This window comes from Monodon monoceros, unplaced genomic scaffold, assembly GCF_005190385.1.
Source record: "Monodon monoceros isolate NGI ecotype Baffin Bay Population unplaced genomic scaffold, NGI_Narwhal_1 Super_Scaffold_18, whole genome shotgun sequence".
Taxonomy (NCBI): Eukaryota; Metazoa; Chordata; class Mammalia; order Artiodactyla; family Monodontidae; genus Monodon; species Monodon monoceros.
The window spans coordinates 174,080,281-174,101,747 of record NW_021703774.1 but is presented as its reverse complement, the minus strand read 5'-3'; the positions used below and the strand labels follow the sequence as shown (position 1 = coordinate 174,101,747).

General features: G+C 53.9%; 1 protein-coding gene across 2 annotated transcripts in view; it reads left to right on the top strand.

The window, feature by feature from the left end:
• Positions 1-2,816, top strand: part of H6PD (hexose-6-phosphate dehydrogenase/glucose 1-dehydrogenase) — a 39,408-nt gene extending 36,592 nt beyond the window's left edge. The window contains exon 6 of one of the 2 annotated variants that reach the window (XR_003794380.1): positions 843-2,816. The gene's annotated coding sequence lies outside the window, so the exon portion shown is untranslated. Of the gene's footprint in view, positions 1-777 lie in introns of both variants that reach the window. The other variant, XR_003794378.1, reaches the window with a different exon arrangement.
• Positions 2,817-21,467: the final 18,651 nt, after the last annotated feature.

Genomic DNA, 21,467 nt, shown 5'->3' with positions numbered 1-21,467 from the left:
TACAGAAGGGTGATACGTTCCAGGCTCAGTAGTAAACGCTTTGCACTGTGTGGCCTCGTTTAATCTTTACAACAATCCTGTGAGGAGGTGGAGGAATCCTGATTTACCAATGATTTTGAAACTGAAACTGGAGTTGTCTAATGACAACAGGCCAGTTGTTCTAAGCCAGACGTGGACCCCAAACCTTCAGGGGTCTAGACATGCGCTGCCACCACCTCCCCAGGGAGCTCGGTGCAGCCGCGGTTCCCAGAACCCAGGCTCTCGGAGCAGACCCCCCGTCAGAGGCCGTGTGGGCCTGTGAAAGGCAGCAGGGCCCCTCCTCCCGGAAGCCGGGTCAAATCCCCATCTCTAGAGCAGGCGTTACCACCATTAGCTGTAGGGAAAGAATTTGGGACTTTCCGGGTTGCTGTAAGCTAGATTCTGATTTTGCTCCGGGAGCAAAGTTTTCTGTTAACCACAAGTTTGAACAGTCCTGTTGACCTGCCCGGCTTCTCATTCCTCTGCAGACAGTGCTTTCTTCCCAGTCCTGGGCCTCCCGCGGAGCAGCACAACCCAAGCTGTCTGCCAGCGGGCGCTGTTTCACAATACTCCCTGGAGGACCGCTGTTCCGGAACACAGGGCTTGGTCTCCCCGGTCTGGGGGCTTTCTTCTCCGCATTTGTACAGAGAGCTGGGGACGGTGTGACTGAGAAAGGGAGGGAGACGCTTCTGCAGAACCTCAAGGGGCAGTTTCCTACAAGTTAGTTTTCATAAACGAGGTTTCTTTTTCCCTCCGCAGAAATACATGCAACCTCGCAGGAGCCGCTTCTGCACCAGCTTTACCAGCTCTGTTTTTACCCTTAGGAGACGGGCCCTGCGGACCTCAGTCCATTGGTAGAGAAGTTGCCGGGCAGCGTGTCCGTGTCAGAGAATGAGCGGGTCACAGGAAAGGCCAGTGGTGACCCGAGGGGGAGCTGGCCGTGGTGGCAGGCCCACGTGATCAGCGCCTGCCTGCCCCGCAGACATAGACTCCGGGGAGCGGGGAGGCCCTGGGAGGCTGCCCGTGTGGTCCACGTGGCCCGCCAGGGGCCGTGCCTGCTGAGCGGAAGAGCAGCCCCATGCCCTCAGCCCTCCCACGGCGCTGCTCTGGGCACCGCAGACCTGGGGGCTGCAGCTGAGCACGTGGCACTCGAGGTGCTCACTTTGTTCAGGGCGATTTCCATGAGGAGGAGGGTGGTTCCTCCAACCTCATCCACATTTGGCAGCTGCTCAGAGCCTGGGACGAAGAGCTCTCGGAGGCCCCGAGCATTTTGGTCGCAGTCACGGATTCGATCCTCTAATAACCCACCCCTCTGCCCCCGTGGACTGGTCAGTGTCGGCCCAGGTGTCAGTCTGCCGTCCGAGGTCCATCTTCCGTTGGTCACTTGAAGTTTCGGGTTGGGCGCCAGTGTGTGCTTTGTGGTCCTTTGCTAGGTAGTGTCCACATGAGATGAAAATCCCGCTTCCCACCCTTCCTGCTCTAGAGCAGGCTGCTGCCTCCTGTGTAGATCAGCCTTCGCCGGAGGAAGCCAGCCACACGGGCCAGCCTGTGTTCCCGGAGGACATGCGTCTTCCAGGACATCCCGGGACCCTCTTCTAGGGGCGCACACTCCCGGCCTCGCACCGTCAGCAGCTCGAGGTGGGGCCGGAGTGAGAAACTCCCAGGATTCCGAGGCTCATTGTGAAGCAAGGCGCAGACTTAACTGAAGCTGTTGTCAGCACCAGAGAGGAGTAGCCAGAGATTTGAGGAGGTGCTTCTGATAGCACAGCCAGCCAGGGAGAATGATCCCTTTGATGAAACTTCCTCTCCAGCCGACTTTCGGGAGAGCCCATCTGTTTGCAAAGCGGGTCCCCAGCGCTGTGTATGTGTGTGTGACCCACAGAAGGGGAAGGGTGGGGATCTAGATGAAGTACGCTGCTTTTATTCTTGATTCCCAGGATGGTCTTTGTTTAAAGCTCTTACCTTTCTCTCAGGTGTTTTAAAGGAAGTCTCTGCATCTTTTCTGTCCCTCCAGCGTGGGAAGGGATAAACACGTTTTCATTCACTGAAAGCTGCATGGAGTATGTTTGAACGGCGAGTAGCTTTGAAAGCGGAAGTGTAAACAGAACTACATATATTTGTCAGTTTGGGTCTTTAGCTGTACCCCCACAGAAGTCTAGACTTGAGTATAAGAGGAAAGGACGCTGGAGGAGCTGGTAGTCAAGGGCCCAGTTGCATCCACTTCTCCAAGATGTGGCCTGTACACTCTGCCCCTCCTGGCCCTTCATGTGGGGGAACGGGCTGAGAACAGACACCATGGGCCCTCTGCTGGGTCCAAGAGCCATTGCTGCCCATGGCTGAGTGAAGGGCCTCGTCTCCAGCACGTTGGCGCCGTGCTTAGCAGTGAGTGCCAGAATGAGACCTAGATTAGGGCGGGGGGTGGGCGTGTGGGCACTGAAATCAGGGCATGTTGCAATCTGGGTCGTGTCCGTGCGTGCTGTCCCGAGCTGGGAAAGCCAGCACAGCACGAACTTTTGCCGGGAGAGAAGAGAGACAGGAAGACTCTTTTCTCAGAGGGCCTGTCTGTTCCCTCATGTGCTGGGAGACCGTGGACGTGAACACCTCCACCCCTGCCCGCCGCCAGTGGCAAGAACATGCCATGCCTTTCTGCAGAGACAGAAACCGCCCCTGGTTTTTATGGAAATACTGCACACTTTTAACGATGCCTCTGACAATGAGACATATTCAGAACAGAGTTTTTAAAATGCCTTTTTGTATGTCAAATGTACCATGTATTCTTTTAAACAATGAAATAGTTTTGCCAAAATTCATGCTTTCATTTTCTCTGGGAGATGGAGTGTGACGGCTGTGTGTGTGCTTGGAGCAGGGGTGGGGAGGGAGACCCAGTTACCCCCGTGCCCATCACAGGTGGGAGGTCTGAGCAACCAGCTGGTCTCCACTTGCTTGAGGGCCCCTGGGCTCCTGGGGAGACAGTGGGAGGGCACTGGGTCTCATAGGTTCCCAAGCAGTCTGAGGAAAGCTGTCCCCCTACCCCCCGTCAACCTAGCTGGCAGCCCACCGACGGACAGAGCCTCACCCGGAGGGTGCTTACTGCGCTGTCTGACGGGGAGGTCGGGACGGAGCCTTCGGAAGCAGCAGCGCCTGACGCCATCATTTGTCTTCTCTTACGTTCTCTGCCATCACTCCAGCCTGTGTCATGATCCCAGGAACACAGGGTTCCGGGGGAGTCGAATGAAGCTGCAGGACCACTGGGGGTGCACGAGCCAGGGATTTGTTGTTCGTTGTCCATGGTGTGCAGGACCCAAGCTGGGACCTGGAGGCCTCACAAGGCGGGGACGGGAGCAGCGTGCACATCCAGAGGGGGTGGGATCCCGAGGGACTGAGAGGCACAGGTGACAGGCACACCCAGAGCCCCCCCCCCCCGGGAAGAAGGGAAGGCCCGTGGGCAGTAGTGAAGGCTGGAAACCGAAGGCTGCAGTCACATCCTTGATGGAGCCTTGGCCTGGGAGCACACGGAGCACGCACGCCCTCGGGGAGGGCGCCCTGAGCTGGGGAGCGTGCCCGGGTCTCTGCTGGTGGCCTCTGGCTGTGCCAAACGGTGTCGGCCCGCCTGCCCCAGCTCCCGACACAAGGGGACAGCGCGGCTCCGGCTCCCCCCACTCCACACCGTCCACCCCTCACCTGTCCGGCTGAGGACCAAGCCTGCAGACTCCAGTGTCTCTTGCATTTCGGGTACTTAGCGCCCTGCGGTGAACGTGTGAGGGAATGAAGGGCAGTCACGAAAGCAGGAGAGGAAGCGTCAGCTGCAGCTGGCAGAGCTCTCGGAAGCCCAGGTGTCGTGGTCCAGGCCGCCTGGACACTTGCTGTGGCCCCTTCTCCTGAAGGAGATGCTGAGCAGGACCGTCTGCCTGGAAACGCACAGAGGTGGCCCCAGCGGCCAGGGCTTGGGACCGGGGCTGAGTCACCAAGAGAGGCTCAGGAGGGTCCATCAGCAGGACCCAAGATGGGTGTGCAGGCCCCAGGCCCGCTGTCTGTGGCTAAGGAGAGGAGAATGGGAGCCGGCACCTTGGACAGGAGCTTCTCAGAGCCGGGGCGGCCATCGGAGAGGCGGGACAGGACGGGCGGAGGATGAGGCAGGGGTGGCAGCCAGAGGGGGAACCCGGCCTTGGGTGGTCATCTCTAGAGGAGACTGGACCTCTTGCCTTCACAGGGGGCTGAGGCAGAGGGGGCAATGAAAGGTGGTCCATCCATGTCGGGGACCAGCGCTTGTCGGCACTTGAGGGATGGGGTGGGAGGCATGACAAAAGCAAGGCAAGCTCTGAGCCCCACGCGTGGCGATTTTCCCACTTGCTGCAGGTGGAGAGCAGGGCTGGGAGGTCGGGGCCAGCTGCCAGGCACTGGAGGTGAGGGCCTCGAAGCCCCGGCTCTGCTCGTCCATCCGCCGCCCTGCCTCACCCTCTGCTCTGCCGTCCTCTTTCCTGTCCCAACCCCCTGGCTTGTGGGAACCCATCATCACATTATTTGCTTGAAGAAGCATTCTTGGAAATAAAAACCGTAAAACTAAGCTCAGTGCCCCCTGCCCACACACACCTGTTCCATAAACCTTTACTTTTCAATTACAGAAAAAAAAAAGGAAAAATATGGAAAAAAGCGCAAAGGCACAACTACGAATCCATGCAGATTACTTCCACTCAGCATTAAACACTGTAAGATCTTTGCCTGCTGTCTTTTTTTTAAGGAAAAACATCACAAATATTTTGGTAAAATAAGGCTTACTTATTATAAGTGAATTCATAGAGTGCCAAAAAGTACACAAATGAATGTTCAAAAAAAAAAAAAAATCACTGCAGTCCAGTCCCCTCCACTGCAGAAATTAGCAACATTAGCAAAAGGTGAACCAAAGCTCGTGTCCTCCTGGAGCCTCTCCTCCTCGTTCTCTTGATCCCTCCATCTGCTCTTTATTTTGGGTGGTCCGTCCGTCCGTCCATCCCTCTTCGAGTTCCTCTTTCTCCTCCGCGCCCTCTTCACCAGCAGATGGCTCAGTGGCCTCCACAGCGGCGGCCGACGCAGTCCAGGCGAGAGACCTCGTTTCGCTGATGGTCATCAAGAGGTGACCGTCGTCAAGACCTGCCAGCTGACACTGAATCTGGGGGACCAGGTCAGTGTCCGCCGACCCTGAGAGTGAAGCCCTGGCCGGGGTCGGGGGACTGCTGCTTTCACTGCTGTCTTGTCCTCTTCCTTGATTCTCTTTGTGAATTTCATTACGTGGCCCCCAAAGCTGAGGTCTGTCCCCCTTCTCACTCCCAATCAAGAGGGGAGGCAGTTTGGAAAAGGTGAATTGTCTCCCGTTTGGATTTCTATTTACGTATAAAAAAGACACCACTAAAAACATGAAATAGAGGAGAGTTGTCCACAGCGCCTGCCACCCTGCCTAGTAATCGCTGTCGTGTCCGGCCACCTCCCGCGCCCACGAGACTCTCATCTCAGCGGTCTCTGTCGTCACACTTTCGTGTCCTGCTTTATTTCATGTTTTATCCCATCGTGAGCATTCTCCACGCGTGCTCATGGCCTTCATACTTTGTTTCCACGCAAGCATGAGCACCATCAGCCGATAGCATCCTGTTAACAGGTCCTGCCCTCCGTGGCTGAACGCGTAGGTTATGTCTAGCTTTCACCTGTTGCAAGACAGTGCTCCAGCAAAGCACACTTAGAAGGCAAAACCCCTTTTTATTCTTTTAAAATGACGGAAATGTGAGGTTTAACAGGACCCGGTACACGTGAACGACTTTGTAGTCGAGAAACAAACCCTGATACGACAGCAATTACAACCACAAGAATAATCAGTGGCCTAGGAAGGAAAGGAGGGGAGAATCTGAAGACACAGGAGGAGGCTGGAAACCTCTAGGTCAGAAGAGAGAGGAGGGAACCGTGGGGCTGGCAGGGTCACAGGCTGTGTCGGGAGCACGACCCCTGAAAAGAGAAGTGAGAAGAGGCTGCAGGCCAGGGCGCCAGGCCCAGAAATCCTCCTTCAAGAGTTCTTGAGCCCCTGGTGCTACACTTCGGGTTTCCAAGCCCCTGGATTCCCAGGCCACTTGCTACTTTATTGCTGAATGGTGGCCATCACTTGCTACTTTAACCCAGACTCCTTTGGTCGCAAATGACAGAAACCCATCTCAAACTAGATCTGAAAGAAGAAGGAAGTGGCCGGCTCCTCTTCTTGGAAAGCCCAGGGTGGGAGCAGCTTCAGCCGGGCTGGACTCAGGGAAGTCAGCCAGTGTCACCAGGAAGCTGTTAGGCTCTCCTTTCATTAGGGCTGCCAGATTTAGCAAATAAATCTACAGGACGCCCGGTTAAGGTTGAGTTTCAGGTAAAGAACAAATACGATTTTAGTAGCGGTATGTCCAAGGCAACATACGGGACAGACTTAGACTGAAACATTATTTGTTGTTCATTCGAAATGCAAATTTACCGGGGTGGCCTGAGTTTAATCTGGCGATCCTACTGTGCACGCTGGCTTCGTTCCTGCCTCACGTACCTGGCCTTCCCTGGGAGGGATGGTGGTTGCCGGCAGCTCACAGCATCTCGATGGCCCCGGGACGCCCAAGGGAGAGAGGGCCTCGGGCTCACGGCTCTGCCTGGGACACCCTGGGGAGGACTTGGTTGGGTCCAGCAAGGGTCACTGTGGTGGCGGCACCGGGAGGTGCCTGGAGAGCCCTCTCGCTTCCCTCCCCACCCCATCAGAGCACCCCGAAAATTCTTGGATATGAACAGTTGAGGTTTTCTCAATGTTTGTCAAGTTCTGGGCAATCAGTGCAGCCCGAAGGCAAGTACTGGGCTCCCCTTTTTAATCAGATTCCTGCCCCAAAGCCCCTCCTCATGGGAATTCAGGTGGCACCCATCTCTGAATTGATCACTGGATGGGGATGGGAGGCAGTTGCCCATCCCTGGGGTGTTGCGATCAACGGGTGGGTCGCTGCCAAAGGAGAAGCAGATGCGCCCAGACCCACGTGGACCCACCATGCAGGCTGAATGCACGCTGGAGAGCTTTAAACTTTTCACTCGGTGCCTTCCGGTCCTTAGAAATCAGGGCCGTCTAGTGAATAGAAGTAACCATTTTAGCAGCTGTTATTCCGTGTTCCGGAGAACGGAACATCCACCCAAAAGTTTTTCTAGTCATAAAGCTGTTTCAGAAGCAAGTCATCCTCCAAGAAGCCCAAGCTGAGGAGAGTGTTTACAGCCAGTTTTCAGGTCATCTGCTCGGACGCCCACCCGTGTTCGGGAGCAAAGTGAGAAGGTGAGGCGGGAGGGAGTGTCCACGGGGGTCGCCGTGCTCTTCAAGGTCAGCACAACCATGGTACTTTCCGTGCCTTCTCCTCAGCAAACGCTAAAATTAGTCCCAGTGCCTCAAAATGTCCAGGGCAACAACGACCTCTCCCATTGCAGCCGTGGTTTGATTCTTTGCAAATATTATGACTTCTTGTGCTTCTGTGGAGGGTTGTCACAAAATCCTAAAAGGCGGGGTAGACGGCCAGGGATGGCAGAGGCGCAGTTGCCCGTGTCTTGAATTTGAGCGACGTTCCAAGCTGGTTGAACCCAACAGACGGGCTGCGAGGGGCTGCAGGTGCTGTGCGCCGGCCACCTGAGGCGGGAAGGTCCCTGGGCTGGACCTCAGGTGACCCGGAAGCAGTTTGGGGCCGGGGTCCCGCTGCAGCCTCCCCTGTGAGGGTTGTGTCTATGTGTCCCCATTCTGGGACGGCCACCCTGGTGACTCCATCACAAACAGGCTTGGTTTTTCCTAGAAAGGGACTCTCGTAGCCCGTGCCTCTCTCCTTCTCGCTCTCCAGGCCTCCCTCTCCCCACACCCCAGCGCCCCAGAATCCACCCAGCAGCTCCGCTCAGGGATGCCTGCTGTACCCGCTCAGCCTGGCCCAGCAGGGAGGCCGCCCCTCTGGGCCTCTTCCCAGGCCTGATCTTGAGGACACCCGGCCTGCCCGCACGCCCTGGAGAAGCCATTTGCGTGGTGTGAGCGTGGCAGGGAAGGAGCCCAAAGCCCGTCTTCCCGCTGTCCCTGCAGCGTGAACCCCAGGCTGGAACCTAGGGCCTCGCTCACTGCCCAGGAGGCATCTGAACACATCTGTGCCCAGCAGCCCCTGAGCACCAGGCTTGGGGACAGCCTCTTTCATCCGTTTCAACATTTATTGATTGGCGTTGAGCCCCGGAGAGAGGAGGAGGTCCATCACAGGCCCTGACCCCCGGGGCCCGGTGTGCTGCGTGGGTGTCAAGACTGTGGGGTTCACCTTCCCACATGCTTCCCTCCCTCTGCCCGCCCCCCGCCCCCCCGAGGAGGGCAGATGCCCAAGGCTGGACCGGCCAGGCTCCCTCCCCGGCCGCAGAGAGGTCCACGGAGAGAGGGTGATGCACAGATGTCTTCCGTGTGCCCCACTCTGCCCCCTGCCACCCCTCACCCCCGTCTGGGTCTCAGCAGGTTGGTCTGCATGGGCTACATCTCAGGTTCCCTTGGCCCCCGGTTCCAGTCGGATCCATCGATGGGACAAGAGTGAGGAGGATAATTTATTACCCCAGCTGTGAAGGGTCCCCTGGCTGGCCATGTCCTTGAAGGAAGGTCACAGCGCTTGTGCAGCCAGACCCCCCGTGTGTCTCTCCCTTGGGGTCCCAGTGCTTGTTCCCTCGCACGGGCCCTTCAGACCTGGGGGTGGGGATAGCCCTCCCACCCCATCCCGAGGGCTGTGCTGTCCCCCCTGGGTTCCCTAATGGGCCCAGGCCTCTGTAAAGAGTCCCCTTTGCAGCTCTCCTCAAATTAGCCTAATGTGTGTGAGCCAGCAGGCTGGGGTCCGGACTGATACAGCTTCCCTGGGATTTTCTACCTGGAACTGGTGGAAAAGAGTGTTTTTTCTGTGACTCAGACCTGTTTATGTGTTTGCCTGGGGAGCAGGCAGCCAGGCCTCCTGTCCCAGAGAAAGAAGACACTTAGACAAGAGGCACAGAGGGTTCCAACCATCCCCGTTGCTCCCAGGTTTGCCCCGCCCATGCCTTCCCAGTTTTGTGAATCAATCCATCCCACCTCTTTTTCCAACTTCAAATAATTTGGATTGGATTTTTGTCATCCGCTGGATTGTACAGTGGACAGATGTGGAGCATTATTCTAACACTACATTGGAAGTGTGATAAACAAGGGGGTGATGGAGGACACGGCAGAGCACTGAGCCCCACCTGGGGGCCAGGAGGGCTTCCTGGAGGAGAAGGTGCTGAGTCAAGTCCTGAAGGGTGAGTAGACATCAGCTAGAAGAGGAGGGTGGGGGCCTGAAGCAGCCTGTGTTGGTTGGGGGGGCACACACACGTGCTGTGCTGCTGGGGGGACAGTCCAAGTGGCCGTTGTGGGCAGCAGAGGCGACAAGAGGCCAGACCTCAGGGCCTTGAAGGCCAGTCAAGGAGTGTGGACATTAACCCGGGTCGGTCCCAGCTTCTCAAACTCCTCAAAAACTTCACTACACAGAGTTGGGGGGACTTGAAGTCATAGGACAAACAAAGCACCATATCCTAGGACAAAATCTGTGCTCCAAGAGTTGAAGGCAAACATTTTTATGCTAAAACAAAGCTGGAGAAGAAAGTAAAATTCAATCCCTTTCCAATATAAAACACAAGATACCAAAGATATTCCCACTTGTGTTGGGTTAGGATGGTTGGTAGGGAAAGCTGGAGCATCACTTCCTGGGATGGTGGGGTTGTCAAGGGGGTTGCTAACTGGGGAGGGGTCCAGCCAGGTCTGGCTGTGGTGTGAGGGCTCAGCAAGACAGGGATCAGCGAAACTGTCCATCCTGGAGTCGTCCGTCCGTCCATGCATGCATCCATCCATCCATTCCACAAATAACTCACCACTGTGGCAAGTGCTGGGGACACAGCCGTGAACAAGGCAGGCAGGGTCCCCCCTTCCATAGCAACCTGTGATTTGTCTGGTGACATACCCTCCCCACTAGCCCGGCCGACTGCTCGTCTCTGGGGCCCCGCTGTCTGGTACACACTCGGCACCCAGTTAGTGCTCATTGATGGAGTCAGCGACGGCTTCAGGACCAGCTCGTCGGGTTGTGCGGCCGTGTGCTTTGGATCCGCAGAGAGGCCGCGCCTGCTGCCTCCACGAGGTCCCCGCTCCGGCTCTGTCCACACAGTGGCCCCCACTCCAGAAGCACTCCTGCCAAGAGCGATTTCCTGTCAGGCCTGAGGCCTGTCCAAAGAGCGAGGGTGCTCGGCTAGCCTGTGGCACAGTTCCCGCCCCTCGGTAGGATGTTGGGAGCAAGGATGCAGGTCCTGCCATCCTGGGCCTCCCCAGGATCCCTGGGAGGAGACAGCGCTCTGTGGGGTGGAGGCCGGCCCTGGAGTCAGTCACATCTGGCTTCAAATCCTGGCCCTGCTCCTTAGCTGCCGAGTGATGGCCCAGTTTCACCACGATGAACTTTGGTCTCCTCCTCTGCCAACCGGGAAGATGAACCCGGCTTTGTGGGAGGGAGGCACAGAGCCAGGGGTTCAGCATGGCCCTCGTCAGGAGAGGCCCACGGCCCGGAGGCACGGGCCCCAGCGACAGCAGGTCGTGTGTCCTCCGCCATGCGCACTCTTCCGACAGTTGGGGGGTCTCTTGGGTGCCAGGGCCTCTGTCTTACACCAGAGCAGGCTCTCAGGTGCTGAACTCGGCCTGGAGCAGCAAGGCTCTGGGAAAGATGGCAGTTCTGGGGTTCTGGGGAGCAGGCCATGGAGTCAGGAAACAGCTCCACAAGTTGGGGTCACAAATTACGTCTTCAGGAAATGCCAACAACTGGTGTCACAGTCACCCACCCACATTTGTTGAGCACCCACTGTGTGCCAGGCACTGTGCGTGGTGTTGGCTAAACGGGGCACAGGGCGAGGCGGACCCTCCCCAGGACTCCCTGTCTCGTGGGGGAGAGAGACAAGGCCCAGGTGACAGCAGCCTGGCTGGGAACTGTGGGAGCACATGGCAGGGGCGGTTACCCACCCCAGGGGGCTCTCACAGGCACTGGGAGTCAGGAGAGGAAAGGCTGCTGTGGGACGCAGGCTCAGCCCCTTGCCGTCTCTGGGCCTCGGTCTCATGATCCACAAGCCAAGGGTGTTGGAGCTGCCAGAACCCCAGAGAGCGGTTCTCTCTCTTGGGTCCTGGCAGCCCTGATGGGATGTAACTCCCAGGCTTCCCCAGGGTCCTGGAGGACCTACTCCTACTTATGACCTGGAAGCCCTTGGAAAGCACAGGGCCTTCACAGGGTGTGGCTATGGAGGCCGATTTACCAGCAAAGCTGTCCATCCAGCAGCCCAGCCCTGGGGGGGGGGGGCCACCCCAGCCCCCCCTCAGCAGTTGCCTTGCCCATATGCCCAGGCCTTCACCTCCCTGGGGGCACCCAGAGGCCAGAAGCCCCTAAGGGAACACTGATCTTCTCTCTTGGGCCTTGGCTGTAGCCCCTGTGTCCTTCCCAGCCACCCCGGGGGACAGAGGAGACCTCCACATGTGCACAAGCTACAGTCATTGGAGAGCCTTCTTGCAACTGGCCCTGCTGGGCGCAGAGAAACGCAGGTTGACAATCCCGCAGATGGCCCTGGCTTCAGGCATCCGCAGCAGAGTGTCTCCCAGATGTGGCTTCCAGACAGCTCAGCTCACTCTTGGTACGTGCCAGCCGCCTGGGTGGTCTGGTATCAGAATGAAATCCAGAGGCCAGAAGGAGCCTGGGTTCAAATTGCCACTAATTTCCTGAAAGTTCCTTCTGGAGCTTCAGACAAACCCACTGGCTGAGTGGGGAAAAAATGAGACCCTTCACTTAAAACCAGATGTGAGCATGTGTCCTGAACCAGCCCAGGAAGCCTGACACCACTCTGCCTTCCTCTGCCCGTCCCAGCTCTGCAGGCTGGGTCAGCCACCTCCCCGCCACACGGCAGACGAAGACCCTGTTCAGAGGAAGCAACTTCTTAGCTGGCACCTAAAAATATTGACTTGGGTTTTTTTCTTTAAATAGAAAGGAAACAACTCACTCCACCCCAGTCCTCCTCCTGGGTAGTGAGTGGGCACCCTGGGGACCTCACCCAGACTCAGCTTCCCCAACACTGAGCGGTCGGGGGAGGGAACAAGGTGGGGGACACGGAGGGGCCCAGCCGCTCCTGAGGGCAGATTCCTGGGGCAGGGCGGACCCAATGTCCCAGAGTGCCATCCGTCCTGAGAGGCACTGGGCGTCTCTGTGGCACCTAGAAATCAGAGGACAAAGGCAACCAGATGACCCATAAAATGCAAAGGGGGCTTTGATGCACCGGGCCACCTGGCTTACTGACCTCACCTCCCCCAGATCCTCCATGGGCCTGGAGGCAGGGCAGGAGCTCTCCCTCTGTGTCAGACACCGGGGCTCTGAGCTCTGCCTGGACCTGACAGCCCTGCTCTCATTTCTGGGTGGCTGCCTTCATGTGGATCCTCAGGCACGTGGGGAAGAGCTCCCCAGGGGCCCCCTTCAGCCGGGACACCTGTCTCGATTCCGAGCCACAGTGGAACACAATGGAGAGATGCTAGTGCCTGGACTGGACCGTCTCCGAGAGAGAAGCAAAGGGAGAGAGCCGTGTGTGGTATACAGCCCCCAGGTTAGAGCACAGACAGGTCTAGATGACACAGAGGAAGCTGGCCAGAGGGTTGCCTTGGGGAGACGAGACTGGGGATCCCTTTTGTACTGTTTGAAGCTCCTTTTTTGGACTTGATTTCTATTTTAATCAAAATAATGCATGCAAATAGTTTTTAAAATATCGGAGTAAAGTAAAACAAGTAAAACAAAAAAAACCCAGCAACTTCCTGTCCCGCCCCTCCCCAGGCCCAGTTGCTACACCCAAGAGGTGGCTACTTGCAATTATTCTTAGCTATGTCTTCTAATACTTAGAGCTGTACTTCTCAACAGCTTGCTAATACTATTGTTTCGTTTCTTTTTTCACTTATAACATCATCCAAATGTCTAAAATCTAAGAAACGACATAGAATAATGGTTAAGATGCTGACTTCTGAGCCAGATTACCTGGGTTCAAATCCAGGCTCTGCACTTACTAGTAGAACAACCATGAACAAGTTATTTATCTCATCATGCCTCAGTTTCCTTATCTATAATGTGGGATACTAGTACCTACCCCATGGGGCTCATGTGAGGAAGAAATGGACCAACACATGTACTTTGGGCCTGGCACGTAAGAGTCTCTCAATAAGTGTCGGCTATCAACATTATAATCATTTTTACTGTTATTATTATCCTCCATCTATGAGAGATGAGAATCCGCATTCTTTTCCTTCCAACTTCATAATTTAGTTGTATCACCATTTTGATTAAATAAACATTTATTGTATCTAGTGTAATGAGTATCCAAATACCATTTACAGCTGAGCCACATCGTACACTATAATCAAATTTCCGTTCTGGTATGTATTTTGTTACGTTTTTCCTGTAGTTAATTATTGCCTTGTCTTTTAATTTCCTATCACTAATTCTTCCCTTCAAATCCCTGAGAAAACTGTGACTCTCCTCTCAATACGGTCATCCATCAGCTCCACTTCTGGAGCCTTCCAGCCTCCTACTCCAAGCCAGCATGGTTGCTCCCTGAGCAGGGGTCCAGCATGGACAAGGGCCCGTGAGAATGAACACCCAGATCCTGGGTTCTAAATATCCCTCTCCTGCAAAAGGAATCAGGGCTCCTTGGAGAAATGGCTGGTTGCAGGGTAAGCATAAAATGAGCCTGGAACATCTAGCCGCGTAGGAATGGAAATGTTCAGATAATGGTGGAGATTTGTCAAAAGGACATTACAGAAGACAGCTTGATGGGGGTCCCACTGGCCAAAAAGGCACAATTTGAGCATTAAAATAAATCATGATAGGGCTTCCCTGGTGGCGCAGTGGTTGAGAGTCCGCCTGCCCATGCAGGGGACATGGGTTCGTGCCCCGGTCCTGGAAGATCCCACGTGCCGCGGAGCGGCTGGGCCCATGAGCCATGGCCGCTGAGCCTGCGCCCCCGGAGCCTGTGCTCCGCAACGGGAGAGGCCACAACAGTGAGAGGCCCGCGTACCACAAAAAAAAAAAAAAAAAAAAATCATGATAGTAATGGATTGTAATCCTTTGAAGTAGGAATCCATGAGTTCATACCAATATAAACAGAGAAATAAAATGAAAGTTTGACCAGGAATGTAAGTCTCAAATCACCTACCCACAAAATATGTGTTAATTCCAAAGGGGAAAAGAGTAACTTTACAATAGAAAACTCTGGCAGACACTACCTTAATTACATGGTAAAAGTTAGTGTCACCAATAATGGGACAAATAAAAATCAAGCGTCGGGCTTCCCTGGTGGCACAGTGGTTGAGAGTCCACCTGCCGATGCAGGGGACACGGGTTCGTGCCCCGGTCTGGGAGGATCCCACATCCCGCAGAGCAACTAAGCCCATGAGCCGTGGCCGCTGAGCCTGCGCGTCCGGAGCCTGTACTCCGCAACGGGAGAGGCCACAACAGTGAGACGCCCGCGTACCGAAAAAAAAAAAAAAAAATCAAGCGTCACCTGACAGGAGGCCGTGAGAGGAAGCCAGCATCATTTCTGTGATCTTCCTGGCAAAGAGGCCCAACTTGAATTTAGCCGTGAGGAAACTGACAAACCCAGATGGGGGGACATCCGCAAAATAACTGGCCTGTCATCTTCCAAAGGGACCAGGTCATGAGACTCAAGGAGATATAGAAGGGAGGCAAAGAGGTGCAACCACTAAAGGTGACACGTAATTGTGAACTGGGATTTCTGCTCTGAAGGCCATTATTGGGACAACTGGCAGAATTCGTAGGGTCTGAGGATTAGATGTGCTCACATCCCAAAGTGAGGTTCCTGATTTGGATGGATGTCTTTTTTTTTTTTTTTTTTTGCGGTACGCGGGCCTCTCACTGCTGTGGCCTCTCCCGCTGCAGAGCACAGGCTCCGGACGCGCAGGCTCAGTGGCCATGGCTCACGGCCCAGCCGCTCCATGGCATGTGGGATCTTCCCGGACCGGGGCACGAACCCGCATCCCCTGCATTTGCAGGCGGACTCTCAACCACTGCGCCACCAGGGAAGCCCTGGATGGATGTCTTGTGGTTAGGCAGGGGAGAAGCCTTGTTTTGGGAGTGATGAGGCATCATGCTAGAACTCTCAAGTGGTTCAAGAAAAAAAATCCTTTACACTGTTCCTGCAACTTTTCTGTAAGTTTCAGGTCATTGAAAAACAACAACCAAAATTATTGATAAGGGTAGGGAGTCATTATGGAAGTGATTGTGCCTTCTCTTTGCTACAGCAGCCCACAGATGATGGAGGCCCGCTGGTCTGGGTCCCTCAGTGAGGGCAACATGGAGCAGAGCTTCCCTACAGTGAGATGAACAGGGAGTGTGGATGAGAAATCAGTGCTCTGAGCTGTGGGGAGCTGGGTACCATCATAACCTCACCTCTCCTGACTGACTCAGAGACTCTGCTCAGATGTCTGTCATCCTGGGCTCCCCTTCCTGTTTGAAAGTGAGGCTTAGAAAGCTGATGGAAACTCAGTGTGTGTGGGGGTGGGGGGACGGGATTGTGGAGGTGGTACTCATCGACCGTGGAGTGCCCTTGTTTGTCGAGGACCCTCAAATGTGAGGATCTGCAGGTCTTTGCTCTTGGACAGTTTAGTTTCCCCAAAAAACCTCCTTCTAGTCTCTTGTCTGTGGGGAAAAACCTTGGTCACCAGTGCCCTGGGAGCTGGTGAAGGGGGCAGGGGTCCCACTGTTACCAAACCAAACCTGGCTTCACTCGCCTGCCTGCTCGCAGTAAAGTCCGCTTACTGACACCAGGTTGTGGTGAAGGAAAGCAAAACGTTTATTGCAGGCGTCAAGCAAGGAGTCCAGGCAGCTGGTGCTTAAAAGGCCTGAACTCCCTGAAAGCTTTCAGGGAAAGGTTTTTAAAGACAGGGTGAGGGAGGGGGTTTGTGGGGTGTGTGATCAGCTTGTGGACATTCTTCTGATTGGCTGGTGGTGAGGTAATCAGGAGTCAGAATCATCAACCTTCTGATTCCTACTGGTCTGGGGTCTACGTGCTTGCGGGCAGCATGCACTTAATTTCTTCCACCTGGTGGGGGCGTCACTACCTGCAAAACAGCTCAAAGGACATGGCTCAGAATATTATGTATAGTCCTTGAGGAGCAACTAAAGATCCTTCACTTTGTTTAATGGCTAAACTATTTTTATTTTGTCTTGCTTGACTTTTTTCCTCCCCATCTGATTCCCACTCAGCAGTGGAAGTGATATTTGCAAAATGTGTATCAGAATTCTTAATGTGCCCACAAGGCTCTAGGCAGTCTGCCTTCTGCCTGTCCCTTCAGCCTGCATGGACCACCCCTCCCCCCCCCCCACCTCTCCTGGCTCCTTCCTTCTACAGCTCCTCCAAGTGCCATTCTCCCTCCCTCCCTCCTTGGGGCCATGAAGTGTTGCCCCAAGGCCTCTCTGCCTGGATTTCCCTTCCTTGCCTTCTTCTCATAGTCATCCCCTGCTTCTCCTCCAGCTCCCAGCTCCCATCCTATCCAGCCTGATCCTATTTTCCCATTGCACACTATCCCATGTACCCCTTCCTCTGTACAGTTGTCGCAGGAGTTAGTTTCACTCTTACTTATCTCAGAACTTGGTACACCATAGGCTCTTGTATCAGTCAGCTGTTGCTGCATAACAAACCACCCCAAAACACAGTGGCTTCAAGTTACAACCATTTCTTCTCACTCACATGTCTGCAGGGTGGCTGGGGGCCAGCTGGTCCCACCAGGCTTGACTGGGTGACTCTGCTTTGGGCTCTAGGGCTCCCTGATGTGGCTCACAGCTGTGCTCTATGCAGTCATCCCAGGGAAGAAGGGGAAGCGGAAACCCCTGGGAAGCTCTTCTCCTGGTTGTCACAGAGGTGCCAAGAAGGAAAGCCCAATCATGCAAGCTCATTTCAGTGTCTGTTTGAGTTGCGCATCTGCTCACTTCCCATTGGCCACACCAAGTCTGAGCTCCACGTCACAGGGTGGGGAAGGGCTGTCTCCAGTGGCTGGGGTGGAGGACAATAAATATTTCTCTCCTGCAGTTTTCAATCAATATTTGCTTGACCAAGATTAGTCATGGGGAAATAAAGGGATGCCGAATTCCAGGAGGGTCCTGAATGCTTTGCAAGTTTGACATACCCGGTGCTGACCTTCAGGAGAGTGTTTCTGGGAGACCCTGCAAAGGTCAGCGTTAAGATCCCGTGGAAGAACGTAGAGATGCCGGTCCAACTTCATCACGGGGTGGCCACAGAGGGAGACCCTGGGGGTGGACTCGCTCTTCTCTTTCCTCACTGCTCCGGTGGTCTCTCCCCTCATTACACTGGCCCCGCTGATGCCTCACAGCCCACAGCTGGCCGGCGGTCAGCCCTGGATGCACTTCTCCAGAGAACACGCTGCCCTGCCGGCCACACCCAGCAGTGCCCTGCTCTCCCTTGCCTCCTTGTGATGGCATGTTCCTGTGTCTGGGAGTTACCTCGCAGACCCCATCCCCAGAGGCAGGCAGGAGGCCAACTGATGTTTCCCTGCTCAGCCTGGAACTTCGGCTGGGCAGACTTCCATTCTCAGAATCCTCGTCTGTGATCATGCTATAGGTTTGGATGCCTTAATTCTTTCTTCTTCCAACCTGATCCCTCCTGGAGAGAAAAATTCAGGACATCCCCAATGAGGAAGTAGTCCAGCCAGAACGAGCATCACCAATTCCCAGCTGGAAAGTGCCGGGCTTTGTGCAGAAGGGTGGTAGGCCTGATGCTTTAAGCTCTTGGAGGTATTTTCCAGGAGTGAGGCAGAATGGGAGCTGATTCATCTCATTCTCCAAACTGGTCCCTGTGGGATCAATGCTAACCTTAGAAGCTCCCAGCACAGAATGGGAGCTCACGCCCACTAAATGTTTGCTTAGTGAATGTGGCAGCTGACCCCCTGGCTGGAAGATGGGGCATCCTGTGATGAGGATGGAGTAGAGGGGCCAGACCTGTGAGTTTGAACTCATTTTCAAGGTGTCTACCAAACATGGCAAACTGCTGTGGGGGACAGGAAGGAGATATGAGTCCCTGACTGTCGGAGGTCTCTGATCTGTCATTTGGGACAGAAGGGTTACCTTTCTAGAATCTTTACATAGAGTCTTTAAAAAAAAATAATAATAATTAATTGATTTTTGGCTGCGCTGGGTCTTTGTTGCTGCGCGCGGGCTTTCTCTAGTTGCGGCTAGCAGGGGCTGCTCTTCGTTGTGGTGCGCGGGCTTCTCATTGCCGTGGCTCCTCTTGCTGCGGAGCACGGGCTCTGGGTGTGCGGACTTCAGTAGTTGTGGCACGTGGGCTCAGTAGTTGTGGCTCACGGGCTCTAGAGCGCAGGCTCAGTAGTTGGGGCACAGTTGCAACTGTGCAACGCGGGCTAAGTTGCTCCGCGGCATGTGGGACCTTCCTGGACCAGGGCTCGAACCCGTGTCCCCTGCATTTGCAGGCGGATTCTTAATCACTGCACCATCAGGGAAGCCCATAAAATGATTCTTTATTATCACTTGTTACTCTCTGAAATGATCTCATTTACTGTTTATTGTCTGTCTCCCTCACTTACATGGAAATGGCCAGGAGTCTGGTCCATTTTGTTCACTACTTTCTCTGCAGCCTGTTCGATATTTATTCATTCAGTTCCTCAATATTTAGTAAAAAATAAAATAAAATAAATACTTGGAGGGGTGCTTCACTTGTACTGGAGTTTTACTATAATATTGAAGATGTTCCCACGGGGAAAAAAATACATTGAAGGACTATTGAAAACCTCCGGTGAAGAGTGAAGACAGGCATCGAGGTCTCAGCTGGCTCACTTTTAAGTCACTGAAAGTGTTTTTGAATAACTTTACAATAATTATTGTCACAAGTCCAAGGTCATCTCTTTATTAATTTCTTCTCAAGGCCATAGGAACTCTCCTCAAGCCTGGTTGCCACCCAATGTCTCATTTAAAGCGTCTGAAGCTTTGCTCAGCATCATCCCTTTGTTCTGATGACCGGCAATGTCTGATAGAGCTACACTGCAATATCACACTCTGCCAGCAGGTGTCCCTGTCTACTAACTATGTGATCAAGAGTGAACCCCACAGACCTTTAAGGCAGGGAAGAGTCTTAAGAAAAGAATCCGTGTACTAATTCCTGAACGCTTTAAGATCAAAGTTCTGAAAGATAAGGTCTATTCTACTTCAGTTTCACTTCATGAGCTAAGTATATGCCGTGTTAGGGATGCAGAATGGGCTTAAATCTTTTAAAATATGCTTCAGCGTTCTTTCTGTTTTGGTGGATCTTGCCACAATTTTGTGTTATGGATCCCACGCTTTTTAAGGAAACCTCTTTTTCTTATTGTCAACAATAATATCTAAAATGTGTCTATTGTCTTGACATTCCTCTAAACCCTCTGGATCTCATTTTAGCACAATACCTTTCACATGTTGTACTCAATATTTGTGGAATGACTGCTACTCTTTCCCCACCACCAAATCCTGGAAAACTTGTAGAGCTATTCTACAGGTGAGAAAACTGGGTCCCAGAAAGATTAAGTAACTTGCCCAAACTCACACAGCTGGTGAATGGCAGCTCCGGGGTTTGCCCTAGACTTGTCTAATCCCAAATCCCTTGCCCATTCACTCCAATCAACAAAAGGGACTCAAAGACAATGGGAGCCCCCGGGAGGCAGGAGCTTGTGAGGGCAGCAGGATTCTGCTCTGAAGGCTCGAAGTGTGTCTGAGACGTCATCTCCGGACAGACTCTTCATCGTCAGAAAAAGCACCTGATATAGCTAATTTGCTCTCTAGTAATTTCTCCCCATCATTTTCCTGAAACAGGTTAGAGAGGTGAGCAAGCAGTGCTGATGTAAGCGATGAAATGTTGAGTGGAGGTGGAGGTGGAGTTGGGGGGAGATGACACCACCAGCAGCCACAGCCACCCCCCCTCCCTACTGACCCCTGTGGAACACAGATACTTGGTTTGAGACTTGAGTCAGTCTTCAAACTCCTGGATGGTGTTTATCAGCTGATGTCACAATATGACAAGTTTATGTATCTTTCTAACAATAGTATCAGTGTGACGGCATGAGTATACACCCCTTTCACACAATCTGGTCTCCACAATTGCTCAACACTGTTCCAGGTCACTGCTGGATGACCAGCTTCCCAGCATCGATAGGCTTACCTGCCCATGCCCTGGTGGAGAGGAAGGCTCACTCCCCAGGGATTGCTCTGGGAAATTTAGGTGAGCAGGAGCTAATTACCCAACTGGATCAGAGCTGAGAGGTCCAGATTAATGCTGAAGGAGGGTGGGGTGGGAGCGCTGCGGACTTCTGATTGGGAACGGTCTGTTTCAGGGCCCTCACATCAGAAGCGGGGCTCTGGTCCCAAATGGACGGACTCTGCCACTTGAATTACACTTGGTCTGCCCTGGAAGGTCAATAATAACATCTAAATATCGTCCGGGCTAAGGGCAAGGCCTGGAGGAGCTCCCCTCAGGAAGGCTGACAGCATCACGGTGCCAGGCTATGTGGCTGAAGCACCAGCCTCCCCCCACCCCCTGTCCCGGCCAGGACAGCTCCTAGCGAGAGGTGGCCACTTCCCGCATAACACACTGACTATGGTTATTCTTCAGAGGGAGAGGAATGAAGCACAGAGGCCATAGAGGCAGCTGTACTTTGCAGGGATTAGGCTACTCTGGGGGTACACCAGGAACTCGGAAAGACTTCCTGCCACCCTGGATGTTTTTGAAACAGGGGGGGAAGGGGGCAGGGCACAACCTTTAAAAGAATGACATAGCCATAGGACACGGTATAAACTGGTTCGAACCAACTAGGTCCAAGATGGTGGACGAGTCCTCTTCCACTAGACCTTGAGCCTCATCATACACTCACTGTAACACAGCAGCACGCTAAATGACACACCCACAGACGCCATGACAGTTCCAAGGCCGACCATAAAGGTCAAAAAGTGGGTGGTGGCCCAACTTCTGGAAATCCCCACCCCTTCCCCCAAACAGCTGGAATACTCCCCCCACTCATTAGCCTATGAAATTACCCACCCCTATAAAAACCGACAACCCCATACCCTGGGGCGGCTCTCGCCTTCTGAGGTGACCCACGCTCTGTCTGTGGAGTATGTTTCTCTCTAAATAAATTCACTTCTTAGCTATCACTTTGTCTCTCACTGAATTCTTTCTGTGATGAGACATCAAGAACCTGAGCTTCATTAAGTCCTGAGACCAGGTGTGTGATCTCAGTTAAAAGACCGTGGATTCAATCCCAATCTGAATTACAAGGTTTCATTTTCATGGTTCTCCCAAGTCCCATTTCATCTTGGGACAACTAACAGTTCTCAAATTGCAAGCGGCTAAAG